Consider the following 14604-nt stretch of genomic DNA (forward strand, 5'->3'; position numbering starts at 1 on the left):
TTCAATGTAGTTTAATTTTCTACCAATCCATAGCAATATTGTGTTGTGATATCTTTTAATTAGGCATTTATGTAAAACTATCTTTTTTCAGTATATTTCTGAGCAATATTTAGGTACATAAAAATTTTTAAGAGATTTTCAGATTTTTTTATGTTATTAAAGTTGTTAATTAGGTGTTGAAAGAACTTATTAAGTCTATCTCGTTAGATGTCGAGAATCATGTTTTGCTTAAAATTTTTATTTGTTATATCTTCGATGTCAAATACTTGTCTTTATTTTAGGTGTTTTCTGATCTCACTAAAACTACGTGAAGTCACAATAGTAAAAAAATATTTTATTACTATGCATTAGTGCCATATGTAAAGTTTAATTATCAATGTTTATGCGTTGCCTTATTTTTCGGACACGGACACGCACCTGAAATTATAAATAAACTGATATTTGCAAAATTCACAATTTAAAATTAAATTTTTTCAGATTTCGTTTTTAGGAAATTAATAGTAAATTAATATGCGGCGGAGATAGGATAGCATTTCGATCCGTTCAGTTTGAAAATCGGGTCATTTCTGCAACGAACTAGTAAAACCCCAATAGTAGAATCATCTAAAATTTGGTAAGGCATGGAAAAGAATAAAAACGGTAAACGACAATGGATTGCAACAAGGCTTCTTTCACCCTACTGCGACAACCTGGAGCATCATAACCGGTCTCTCCCTCGCTCGACCCTGCATGATAACTCTACTGAATGGTGAACAATGCTGGAAATATCCGCTTCTTCTTCATAGTCGGCACAAACTTTTATTTTGTTAATTTGCCATGTTTTGGCACTTTAAGACGTCTTAAATTAGATTACTAAAAATAATAATAAAATTTGATCACCACGCATCTGAAATTTTACTCTAATTTTCATTGTAATAAAAGTTATCCTAATAATACGATGTTTGTCTAATGATTAAAGGCTTTTTTGTACATAAACTTCTTTTAGAACGTGAAAGAGCTTTAATAATTTATAGATTTATATTTATTACCAATGTTGTTTCTTTTTATAGGAATAGGATCTTACTTTTATGGTCAAACTTGTAGTGTATTTATCTTGCAGCTTTTTACTTCAAATCTTTGACTCTACTATCTGAAGTTAATTACATATATTATTTTATTATGGCTTGTCAATAAACATGCAAAGGTTATAAGAAAGAAACAGTGCGTTGGCACAGGGTAATTTTACACTTTACTATCGTAGTATAACTATTATAAACTCGGCTAACCTCAATTGCAAACTACGAGAGAATAACTTTTAGAAATCACTTTTTAAATCTAATAATAAGTACCCTTTCTTAACATTGAATACGTACGTATTACTATTACTCTACTGCTAATGTAATAATACGTCATGGCATTGAGCAGAGATATTCCAGCGAGTTAGATCTGAGACTTGCGATTGTAGTTCGCGGGTTCGATTCCCGGGATCCATTCTTATTTAATACTGTGTACATTATTTATATGGGATAGGACAAGTTTCTAGAGGATGGATAGTAGTGTCCTCTGCGTACCACAATACCTGACTGCAATTGTCAGCCCTGCCTAACGGAGCGATTATGGTGTACCTCCCATAGGTTTCTTTGGAGGAGATTTATGCCGTGCAGTGGGTGTCTATGGGCTGAAAGGGATGTGCGATTGAAACGTGTTTTTTCACTTTGAGCTTTGTTGGCAAGTTCACAAGTTCAATGAGTCATGGAAACGGTAATGCTCGGGATATCTCTACGAGATTGAATGATGAATGAGATTCGTAGACGAACGAAAGAAATCGCCATGGCTCATTGGATTAATCGATATGAAATGAACGATTGAAGGGATCCAGGCCTCAAGATTCTGAAGTGGAAACCACGAATCGGCAAACAAAGTGTAGGACATTAGTGTATGTGGTGAAGACTTTGTTAAAGTCATATCATCGGAAATCGCTGGATAAAAGGCCGCTTGTTTTGTTGCTCATTTTATTAGAAATCTATGAGAAGGCCTTACTTCAGTTCCAGACATCCTTCGGCTGAAATGTTGAGATAGTAATAAATAACAAAAATATTAAATATCACACAAAATAATTATCAGAGAGCTGATATTCGTATGCATATTTAACTAGTGCCATTTATAATGCTAAGAATATATGGAGGCGGTTTAAATGAGATACTAATTATAAAACGGCAAAAAAGCTATGGGGTTTGTGGTTAAGGCTATGTGTTTACTTAAGCGAACTTATTTTACGACAACTTAGCTTAAAAATGCTATAAGTATCGATGTTGTTACTTATTTATTTAGTATCTCTCTTTGATATAATCGATGACCAGCTTATTTCTTGTCTGGACTGGTCTAGATCATGATAATAAAACCCCAAGCCCTCTTCCTTCGTAAAAGCAGATACAATTCGTCGTCTCACTCAAGCAAAATCAAGTATATTTATCTGTCTCGCTCACACGTACGCAAGTGCTTTCCATAGTTAGACAGCACTTCAAATTTTAGTTCAATGTGCACCTGAATCGCTCCATTGATGTTTTAAGAATCTAACAGTATATTATTCAATAATATTTTGTTTGAAAAGTTTTAAATAATTTCATTTATATAAATAAACTCGCTTATGTTCTCAAGCATTGTTTCTCGTTTTATGTGAAAATATTGTAAGAAGATGGAACCATTTGGCTATCTGAATTTGTATAGTGTACAATTATTGTACAATAATTATAAATCTGTTTAGAATTAGTGTAATTTGACTCAGTGTTGTGCAGACTACCTATGTGCTTCCTCTAATGTAGGTCATACGAATGTAGACGTTATTGTTTGATCACCATATCCAATATTTTGTAGATTATTTATAACTCACTGTATTAATGACATTTTGTTGAATTGTTAATAAGTGGATAGAGGTGTTTGTTATGTTAATGACTATTGTATATATATGCTAAATTTCATAATAAACTTGGTATAATTGTTGTGAGAATATAAGTTTATTATTTCCATCGATAAGGAATACTTGTATAAATTTGAGAATTAAAACATTTAATAATGATTTTATTGGTTTACTATTATGATATTAATTTTATATTTGACAAATTATTATTTTTCGATTAAGTAGAATTTGAAAATAGATTTTCGTGTTAATTAAGTTTAAGATATTTACTTTTATGAAAGAATAAATACTTTTACTCTAATTGTGAAGAGTAAATGTATACCTCAAAAGCTTTATGCACATTTTAGTTACATTTGATGATTTTTAAAACAAAACGTTTTATCATAATAGGTAACTGATTAATCCATTTTAAAACTCTTGAACTTGGAGACTAAATCCGTATTGAATGTCAGTCCAAGCGAAGGCCCTTGCTCTGCGAAACGTCTTAGCAACCTAAGAGTTTTTAACGACCTTCAAATCTGGTATAACATATAATGTAACGGCCCAAGACGAGTACCTTGGTGTACTCTCTGTAGTGACTACAAAAAGGTCTATACCAGAGGTCGGCAACCTTTTATGTTGGAAAAGCTAAAATTATAATTTACAAAACTTCAAAGTTTTAAAAGAGCCACAATTTTTTTTTTGCCAATAATAATTAGTACTTGCATTAATACGTGGTATAATTTGATAATCACTTATTATAAAATAAATAATATTTGCGTATGGAACTAAAGAGCTGCAGTTTCCTATTCAAAGAATCGCACGTGGCTCGCGAGCCGCAGGTTGCCGACCCCTGGTCTACGCTAAGAACTTTAAGCGCACCGACACCTCTTACCCAATGAAGCTGTTAAGGCTGTTAAGTTTAAAAAGTTTTAACACTGTTTCGCAACGGCCATAGTAGTTTTTATATTTATCATTTGACGCCATCGTATGAAAATAAGAATGCTTCTATTGTAAATAATTCATTAATGTCTGCAAATGTTATTGTTTAAATTAACTTAACAATAGTTTCTGAGGCTCTACAGTGTTAAATTAAATCACTTTATACAAATGTTACACGGTGCAATAAATTGTGAACACTTTTATTTATTTGTTTTATTTCATCTCCAATAATAAGTTGATTCTTTGTGTTCTTGGGGGAAGATAGTAGTCATATAGACGCATCTCTTTTTATATTCTTATCTGGAATAGTACATAGAGTTGCGTGACGGGCACCATCAAACTTTCATACATCTCGCAAGGCATCCAAAATTTGGCAGTCAATGTTCTAAACGGATGACGTGTAAATGTTAAAAATTAATCAGTAAGCCATTTAGCGGCTAGAGCTGAAGATATGGCAAGAGCCTTCGGCCTTCGCGGCTTTCAAACGAGTTGCCAAAACCAAGGCTAGGCGCCCTCTGCACTCTGTCCCTTCGAACTCACGGAATCTGCAAATACCATTAGGGCAGCAATATGAGTTCTATAAATTATCATAATATTTGGCTGATATGGGTTTTTTTCTGTTAAAAGTGTTTTTTTAAATTCTGAGACTAAAATGGATACCGAAACGACAAGCAAAATTTAAATTGAACAAAGACTGTCGAAAAGCTTTCGAACATTGGGAGAGGCATTTGCATTGCAGTGTGTCATCAGCTGAAAAGTAGAAGAAATGAGAAAGTGTGGTAATGATATTGAATGAAATCAATGTTCTTAATAATTAACAAAGGTATAAATATATGCACATAGATGTCACTAGATATTTTTTGAGTTGATCCAAAAGTCATTTCTGGTTTTAGTTCTACCCTATTTATGTATCATTTTTCATGATAACCATAGCCAAATTGCTTAAATGTTTAGATTTACGTAAAAATAAGAGTATATAATAAAAAACATTACATCTGCCACATCTTTAATATATAATAAATTATCAGAGAAAAGCTAGAACAGAGAAGCTAGCTAAAAAACGTTTAAAAAATCACTTTAAAACAGAATGGATAAAACAAATCCTGTATACATATTAAATACAGGAAACCTTTTGTTCCCGAAGATGATAACGAAGAAGGTCAGCCTTATTACTATGCGAACATAGTGTTATTTTACATACACCTCTTTTTAAACTTCCCAAACATTAAGGTATACTTTATCGAATGTATAAAATAGGTACTTTTAAAATTATTTAAAATGTTTTATACAAAATAATGTAAATAACAAAGAATTTAATGACAGATGCGCAAGAAAATGTTAAGTGATAAAGTATGAAATAAATGTTTTTGGAGGCTTGCGTCAAAACTAAAAAGACAGTAAATTTCAAAAGTAATATTTCACGTTTTATCTCTAACTTCGAATTGGTATTAAATGTCTTTTTATTTATTTTGAGACGTTTTCTTGTTAAGGTATACTAGAACAAAATTGTTTTTTAAGAAACAGATCTTTTTTTACTGTAATATTTTTTTATTGCCATTTACATATAAAATTAGTTTATTTGACCCTAATCCTAAATTTAAGCTAGTCTTATAAAAATAATTATAAATTCCAAATGAGGTAAATAAATTTAATCATTATTTTCTTTTGAAAACTTTGAAATAATGTTTGTAATTTGAGTGAAAAAAATATTCTTTTCAATTTAAAATTTCAAAGCCTGCGAATGTATTCGAGACTTCGGAAAGTGCACACTTTTCACATTAATCTTGTAAAGCCTCGAACAATAGAAAAGAACTCTAACGTGAAATACTTGTATGTAGAGAATTCTAAAGTTTGTACTGAATCTTACGAGAGACTTAAGATTTAGTGCAAGTTTTATTGGGTTACAGTTTCGATAATGCTTGTGTATTCGATTTTCTGGTTTATTTTAGATTCGTCGTTTTACCTTATATACACCTACTGATATAAAAATATCTATGGCGGGACATACCATAATGGCCATGCTTGGCAAGTGGATTGGTGATCACATTATGATATTATGGACGCTGCTGCCAATCGTCTGGAAACTTGTTTGTGAGATTAATTAATGCACAAAGTGTAAGTAATATACAAGAATATATCCCAGGAATCGAACCCGTGACCTACAATCGTAAGTTGCGGTCCTCTACCGCTGAGCTACCACAGATATTTCTATTGTAGTTCATATAATCCTTTTAAATAAAAATATTTCACTAAAATCGAAAACGGCTCTACCAAACCGGCTATTTTTTTATCCATATTTTCGCTTACGTAAGTTGAATTTCTATCGAAGAGAAATAAATGTCAAAACTTAAAAAGGCATGTTGAGATGCAGATAAATAAAACATACCAAATAATTACATTACAATGAAAATGTAATCGCCAAAGTAAAAAAAAAAAAATTTCATAAAATTAAAAAATAATGTCACTCTGTAAAACGTTTTATTTCTTTAATTTTTCTATTAAAGTGCATCAAGCCAATTAAGTTATGACAGCTCGAAGTTTGACACTACAAACGAGTTTTGAGTTAGTTTAATAATTTTTAATTCTGTTTATAAATAAGCCGTTTTAAACCGTTAATATAATTAAATAAGTATCACCGTAACGTAAGTATAATTGTAACAAGAAATCAAGAAATATTATTGGCACTTGTTTACTACTGATTGTGTAATCATTCCGCTCACAACGGTTTCAACTACGAACCGGAAATAAACCGGAAATAACTTAGCTGTAGTTGTATATTCATTATATAGTTGTGTACTCGTCCCAGAACTTATATTCAATCGTGCTTTGCCGAAATTTTGCTTTTTTCGTACTCTTTAAAAGGATTTTGTTTACCAAATAGTAACTGTGTGAAGAAGAAGTGAACTCAACCTACTCCCTGGTCTGACGCAGTCACAAAAGCGTATAACACCACGTTGCACGGCTTCACGAAGCTTTAGTAAAATAGAAAAAGTTGGAGACACGATTGCGGAGATTGACATGATTCACAACGATCCACAGTCATAAAAAAAAGACAAAAGAAGAAGCGTGTATTAGAAGAGAGTCCTTTTTTTAAGTTTTTAGATTGATTTTATGATTGATTGATTGATTTTATATTTAACCTTAATATATGTAAATAAAGAAAGCAAAAAAAATATTAATTTAAAGCAAGTTAACAGTTCTTTTATTTTAAATCTTATGATGTAATTCTTGTATACTTTTTGTTATAATAACGGCACGTGCGTGTGTTGCTTAAGAGTGCGTTAATCATTTTAATTGTGCTTTCCTCTCTTTCTAGGTATGCGAGATTATTCAATAAATAATACACTCTTTACAATTATAATTGTAGTTGTTTTCACTGTAAATACTTAGAGTATAATGAAAATACTAGTCTAGATAGAAGGTAGTAAAGCGCTGAAGGTTGACATAAACCTCTTCCAAGTAACTATGCTCTTTATATTATATATTCCTCGTCGTCGTTGTCATCGTTTTAGCCCTTATACGCTCATTTACTGCAAGGCAAAGGACTCTTACAAAGATATTAATGGATGATATATCATAATCGGCACGCTTTGCAGGCGGTTTACCGATCACAGAGTTGTATTGTTATAAGCAAAGGACGCTGCTGCCCATGCTCTGGAAACTTGTTAGTCAGCAATGGCATTCCTTTTTAAATTTAAGTCCAAATTCGATGTTTTTATTCAATTAGGAAATTTCTTGCGATTTTGAACCATCGATTAATTCAAAATTAGGAGCATTACGCTACCACCGGCTCGGAATATTATTCTGTTTAGAAGAGCCGACCAGAAACTCAACAGTTGCTCTTTTAAATGAAATTTTGCAATTTTATGTTATCTGTTCAGACACAAATAATATCAATCATGTAAATGAGTCAAAAAACCAAGTGCCACACTTTTCGATCAACCAAAAACTTAAATACTGTTATAACATTTATTTAATAATATACTTTTAATATTTATTTGAAACTGAGAAACGGAAGGTATATCTAGCAGAATTTTATTTTATATGCGTACACCTAGGCTCATGAAGCATTTGTTTATTTTTATTTATCATGTGCATGTCATTATTTTTCAAATAACGTTTTAAATTATAGCGCATAAAGACTATTTCATTAAAAATGTATTACAAAGCACACATAAGATATCAATTTCCTTAAAAACATTTATCAGAGAGTCTGTAAAGTTATTAATAATTAATCTACAAAGTGTGAATAACATGTTATATCCCCGGAATCAAACTCGCGACCTACGATGGCAAGTTTCATTCCTCTACCGCTAAGCTACCACTGTTCATAGTAAGATATTACATATTAAAAATGTATAATTAAATATTCTCAGTCTTCTGAATATATGTCCCATGCTAATATTAAAATAGTCTTAATAAAAAAGAAATATAATCTAATTATAAAGATAAACAATAAGCGTCACTTCAATACCCTTATTTTAACAACGGATTGTCTATTCCAACATAGATTCGTTACTGTTCGAGCCACGAAAGTTACATAGGATCTCTACGTAAATGTAGTTTGTTATTGTGTTTGTGAACTTTAAATTTGTTTCGTAACAAGTTGAGCTTGATAATTAAACGGTAACTAGTGAAGGCACTTTAGTCGACTATATTGTTTAAATCTATTAAAAGAAAAAGGTTAGTTTTTATGAGTTTTAATTTGGTCAAAATAAAATAAATAGAATAGCATGATTTGAATGACTATTTTGTCAATTAATTATCTGTTACCGTATGTTTGTGGTGTTTTGACGCGTGCATGGAAGTACTCGTCACGGCCTGAGGTATGCGGGAGAGAGGGGGAGATTGAAAAGACGCACAAGAGATATTGCGGACCAGACGTATCAAAGTCTGCCTTTTATTACTGTGATGACATACCTCAGAAGATAACTAGAACTTGCGTGAAATTACAGCGAGTTTTCGCCACGTGTTGATTAGAATAGTGTTTAGTAGAGTAATTTAGCTAGCTAATAAGGCATTTAAAACATTTATTACATGTTTCGCTATTTTTTTGCAATAATTAAAGAACACTGGTCTGTCGGGTTTTTCTTCTATTAATTAGGCGATGGTGTCCTCACTTATTATTTTACTCAATCTGCTTTGGAAATCGTATCGAAGTTCTCCGAACGCTGGACAGTGGACCACGGTCTTGTCCACCTTTATATGCTACAAATCAAAAGTTTCCTACAAATGATTCAAGTACCATGAATCTGTTGTGGAAATCCAAGTCTTTAATATGTTTACATTACGGAATATTTCCCTCAAAAGTACTGTATGCAATAATTTAAAATTATTATATCGTCGTAAAACTCGTTGCGTGCTAATAAATGTTTATATCTCTAGTTGTTTGAACACTTGGGAGCATCGTGATACACTGAAAACGATTATTGGAGCTGTAACGGAACGTGCTCTGAATTTTAATAGCTCGAGCTGCGCGGAGGATACTCATTCATAGACACGGATAAAGATATTAATATTTATGACGATCCCACAAACATCGGTAATATTTTCATTAATTATTGTTTATACGCATATATACAAGCTGATCAGAAATAGGTATCAAAAGCGTTAAAAAAGACAATGTATAGCTAATTTGTTGTCAAAATAATGTATAGTACACCCTATCCTAAAAAATGGTTTCAGAAATAGTATACCATCAATATAACATAGTAACATATACATAGGTTTTTTTTAGGTTAGGGTTTAATTTAATTATTGGATTCAATCTGCGAAATTAGTAGTTTCACGTGTTTTTGGAAAAATTAAATTAGTGAAGCAAATTTCAGTTTGTACAGTGTGATCGGTGTAAATGCTTCAACGCTTGCTGACAGTAGAGCTATACACAAAATTTTATATTTTATATATATGTACAAGTACGCTCAAGATCTGTTTACGTGATCGAATCAACGGAGAGTTCCGTAGATAAACGAAAATAAACAAATTATACCAGGGGTTGATAAATTGAAGTGATAGTGGAAAGCACCCGGAACAGTAGGCTGCACGGACCTTAAAGTTTTGGAAATAAGTCCACGGCCAGCGGAAGCACAAAGTGGATTTAGACCTAGATTAAGGACCTCATTGAGGTGCAGGTAGTACGTGGGATGCTGGTCGCTAACCGCTAACGGAAGTCTTCAGGGAAGGCCTGTAACTAGTAATAATGATAATTTATACATTAATAAGCAATAAACTTTTAAGAACACCCCTGCAAAAATAATATTATGAATCAATAAATATACCGTCGTGGTGGCGTTGTAAAAATGCTTAAATTTTAAAAATTAATTGTCGATGGTGAATGGCACAGACAGAGAGAGTTTCACCGAATTAATATCGGTAAAATTATGAATATAATACCTATACATATATTCCTTTAAAATTACACCTTTAGTGTAATTTTAAAGTTACACTAAAGGTGAAAAATTACACTAAAAGGTGTAATTTTAAAGTTACTGCCAATTTGTGAAAATAAATGGTAGAGTAATGTAAAGTAGTGAATGGATATATAATGTACAATGAATACAAAAAATAGATTAAACCAACTAGTTTTGAACAAGTGTCCAATCAACGTATTAATGGCTTGTATTTTATTACTTTGCTATCCTTTTAAGTAATAATTTTTACTTTACAAGACGAATAGAATGCGAGGCGCTTCAGACCGGTCTTATTGGAAATTTTTGTAGCATATATGCTCCGATCCGTATTGCTAACTACTAAGACCGCTATACTTTTATTTTAAATAATTCTTTAAGGTTTTTAAATTTGCTCGCCGATTTAAATTCGAACGCTATCAGTGATTTGTTCGCTGCCGTGGTACTAGGTCGTTTAAATTTAAAAAAACTCTTTGTACAAGTGAGAATACACCTTCTTCGTTCACTCTTGGCTGTTATTTTCCTCACCGTGAAACAAGAACGAATACGTGCTAATCGCGTATATTTCTATGGGAAACATCTATGACTCCTTCATAGATAGGTCAAGTCCAGTCGTCCCACGGCTTAATTGATGGTGACAATTTTTGTTATAGAATTAGTCATATTAAGACGGTTATTCCACTAGAAGAAATATTAATTTTAGTATTCAATTACACACAGTCATTGTCTGAATTTCTAAAAACTGATTTTATTAAATAAAAAAAATAATTGAAATTGTAAAATTAATCTACTTAATGTATAACAAATAAATAATTAAATGATTACAGAATTACATTATAAAAGGATTTGCCCTAAAAGCAATTTATTATTAATTAGTTTACATACATTGGTTTTGCCTTTTAATCTGCCATTTTCAATACATCAAAGCATTCCCGGCTAATTAGTTTATTCCGCACGCGGAAAATCTATTAATTTGGAATGCTTCGAGCGATAAGGCTCATTTCGACTATCATCACATACTATAGACATAACACTTAGTATAATTAACATGTAGTAGGGATTGCTTTAACAACTGTTGTCAATATTACGGGATTTTCGACAACAAGCTTGAAAAGAATATTACGAAGCCAGCAACAGTCCGGTATAATACTTTAGTTATATTGCAGCGGAAGGGTATTCCATGAAGAAATTCTCTAATAATTTAATTTTTAGTAAATAAACGATTATCCAAAAAATAAAACCGACTACGGGTCGGAAATCTCTGGATACAAACAGGTCATTACGACCATGTTTGAAAAGACTAATTTCTAGAAATTTCGTTCGGATCACTGAAAACGTTACTTAACAATTTTTTTGAATCAGTTTCTCCATAACTGTGTGGCTTTGAAAGTGTGTTGTAAATATCTAAATTGTTTTTTTTTTTTGATATCTAAAAAGCTGACATCGCATTCTTTATAAAAACACTACTGAAGCTATTACTCTGACATGTAGATAACATTAAATAAATGTCCGAAGCTTTTATCAAATCACTAAGTTTGTAACCGTGAAAGCCTCCTTGACCCTTACCAATGAAAATTAATTCCATTTAGTGCCCGTAACTCTGTAATGAGATTCTCCGGTAATGGACTACCCGTGCGCAAGTGCAATTTAATTACGAAGTATCGAATAATTTATTGTACATAATATTGAACAAATTAAAAATATTATTATGAAAACAAATTAAATATTACGTTATTGTTTCGATTGGGAATATTCGATATCAAAAATACACAACACATGAGCATGCTTGACGGACTACTCTTTCAACTCCCTAAATCACGCAGATTATCTCGATTAAGAAGTAACAAGCAATAATATTGTTATAAAATAAATATTCTTTTATCGATTCCAAAACCGCGCCCAATTGGATATATATTGCTATAAATACTGCTATACTTAAAAATTTAAAAAAAAATAAACATTTTCTTTTTGGATTTGGAATCTGTCATTTTTACATAATTGTTAATTGTGTTATATTATTTTGGCGTAAACATATAAAAATATTTTGAGATATAAAACGGTATGCATATTTAACTACATGCATGTTTTTTGGTTTTGATTGACGTCAAATTTGGCACTCTGTATTTTGTATGACAAACAAAGTGTTGTTTTACTTTTCTCCTTTCAATTTTTCTATTTTTGTCTACTTAAAAATTCTCTCGTGCTTCAACGAAGATATGAAAAAATGTTGCCGAATTAATCCACCCTTTCCCGTGATATTAACTTGGCAACACATTTGACGAATCGTTTCTACATAGAAATATTTTATGATTTAAATATGGATTGAATACGAACTTTATCAGAGTTACTGCATAATATTTATATCAATTAATTATCGGGACGAAGACACTGAAACGGAGCATTGAGAGCGAAATACTTTTGTAACAAATAATATTTACCGACAGTTTATCATGACAAAATGTAAATGTAATAATTAATCTAAAGCATATCTTAATGTTAAATGTGTATTCCAACAGTCCTAGGTGCGGTATCTACATAGCTTTTATATATAAAATACTAATTATTTTTATAAATTTACAATTAAAATTTAAAATATGTGTATCACGATATCTTTATTTTGAATTGACTTTATTTTAGAATGGACACTATCAACACATTAAGAAAGGGTATAAGAAAGATACAAAGGAACAACAAAATCATATGATGTAAACTTCAAAGACATAAAATAAAGTGCATTCAGTACTTTTGCTTCTTTGTACTACTAGAACAAACATCGCGTTCACCTTAAAGTCTCATAATTAAAATACTGCGTTTTTTCGTTGTTTTTGTTCGTTGCTAATAAAAGATGATATTTGTCTAAGAAAGAGTCAACCAAATTACTTGAATTATTTCTTTTATTATTAAATATGTAATATCTGACATATGTTTCGTATCAGAAATTTCATTTGTCATATATATATATATATATTCTCAATTAGTACTAACTACTCTATAACATATTAACTGTGCACGCAATTACGAGCTATAGCGTGTTTGCAAGGGAAAGATGGTAGTCCAAAGTAAAGTTGGAAGTAAGGATAGGAAGTGTCACCATAATAGAAAATCATACCGCCATAATTTTTTAAAAAATAATTTTGTAAAATAATAAACAAATTACTCCATAAAAATAAAACTAAATAAAAATAAGCAAAATTTAATACAAGGTTGAGTAATAAAATAATCGTAAAATAAGAAACAATAATAATAGAAATAAAGACAAAAATTAAAAATTGAGAATTAAATTCTGATAATAACAAAAATGTAACTAAAAAGAAGAGGCGATGTGTATCACGATTGATAATGAAAGAAAAGAGAATTATAATATTTATTTAATTAAAAAAGTATTCAATGGAGGTGAAAATAATATATTACTGTATATTATGTAATTAAATCGAGATGAATGGACAAGAATTAAAAAATAATTACAAATCTTCAGGCCCCGGCGAGATTCGAACTCGCGATCTCCTGTTTACTAGACAGGCGCTTTAACCAACTAAGCCACGGCGCCAGTTATATGAATATCGTAAATACGGGTACACGTGTTTAGCAGGTGAAGATAGATTATCACCTATATACGTATTTTTTCTTCTCGATGGCATGGAAAGTCAGAGCCAGGTCGTGGTCGAGATGGTACATCTATATATTTATTAAAGGTATTTTCAATTTTGACCCTAACGCATTGGCACTTGTGCATCGCTGATGGTGTCCGAATTCAAATCGGCAAATTTGAAATGAAACGCGAAAGAATCATCTAACATAAGCATTGTAGCCGTACTGGTCAGCAATCCAGATTGTGAACGCTACGCAGGTTTATAAACTATTTACTTACTTACTTACTACTTTACTATCTACTTAGTGCTCATTTTCTCTAAAAATGTGTATTTGAGTGTATTGCGATAAAATTAAACAATTCAAACGTTATTTTGTGTTTACTTAATGTGTAAAACCCTAATTCAACATCGTCTAATTGTAAAAAATTAATAATCATGTATGCAGGGGCAATTAAGGGGCAAAATGATGGTGGGCCCTATTTTGTTTTGAGTAGTAAAGATATAAGAACGTAAAACAATACAGCATTGTCACACGCAATTCGAATTAACACAAGTTTCGGACGACATTTGTTACTAGTCCGCGTAAATTAATTTAAAAATATTAATATTATTACATTTCTTAATTATATTTTGTACTCATATCAGCCATAATAAATGTTTAGGTAGTGGCGATTTCTTCCTTGTTTTTGAACTGAATTTAATTTATAATATTAAATATAATGTTTTTGTTATTGTGTTTCTAAGGACAAGATAGACGACCTTGATAAATTCGGACAGCATAAAATGCAGG

The 14604-nt window shown here is 31.2% G+C and overlaps 1 non-coding gene across 1 annotated transcript; it reads right to left on the reverse strand.

Moving 5' to 3' along the window:
* Positions 1-13697: 13697 nt before the first annotated feature.
* On the reverse strand, positions 13698-13771 carry TRNAT-AGU (transfer RNA threonine (anticodon AGU)). The gene has a single exon. It is a non-coding gene; the product is annotated as a tRNA-Thr (tRNA).
* Between the last annotated feature and the right edge of the window lie 833 nt (positions 13772-14604).

Source organism: Battus philenor, unplaced genomic scaffold, assembly GCF_028537555.1.
Source record: "Battus philenor isolate CCGP_79_NKW_IND1 unplaced genomic scaffold, ilBatPhil1.0.hap1 SCAF_23, whole genome shotgun sequence".
Taxonomy (NCBI): Eukaryota; Metazoa; Arthropoda; class Insecta; order Lepidoptera; family Papilionidae; genus Battus; species Battus philenor.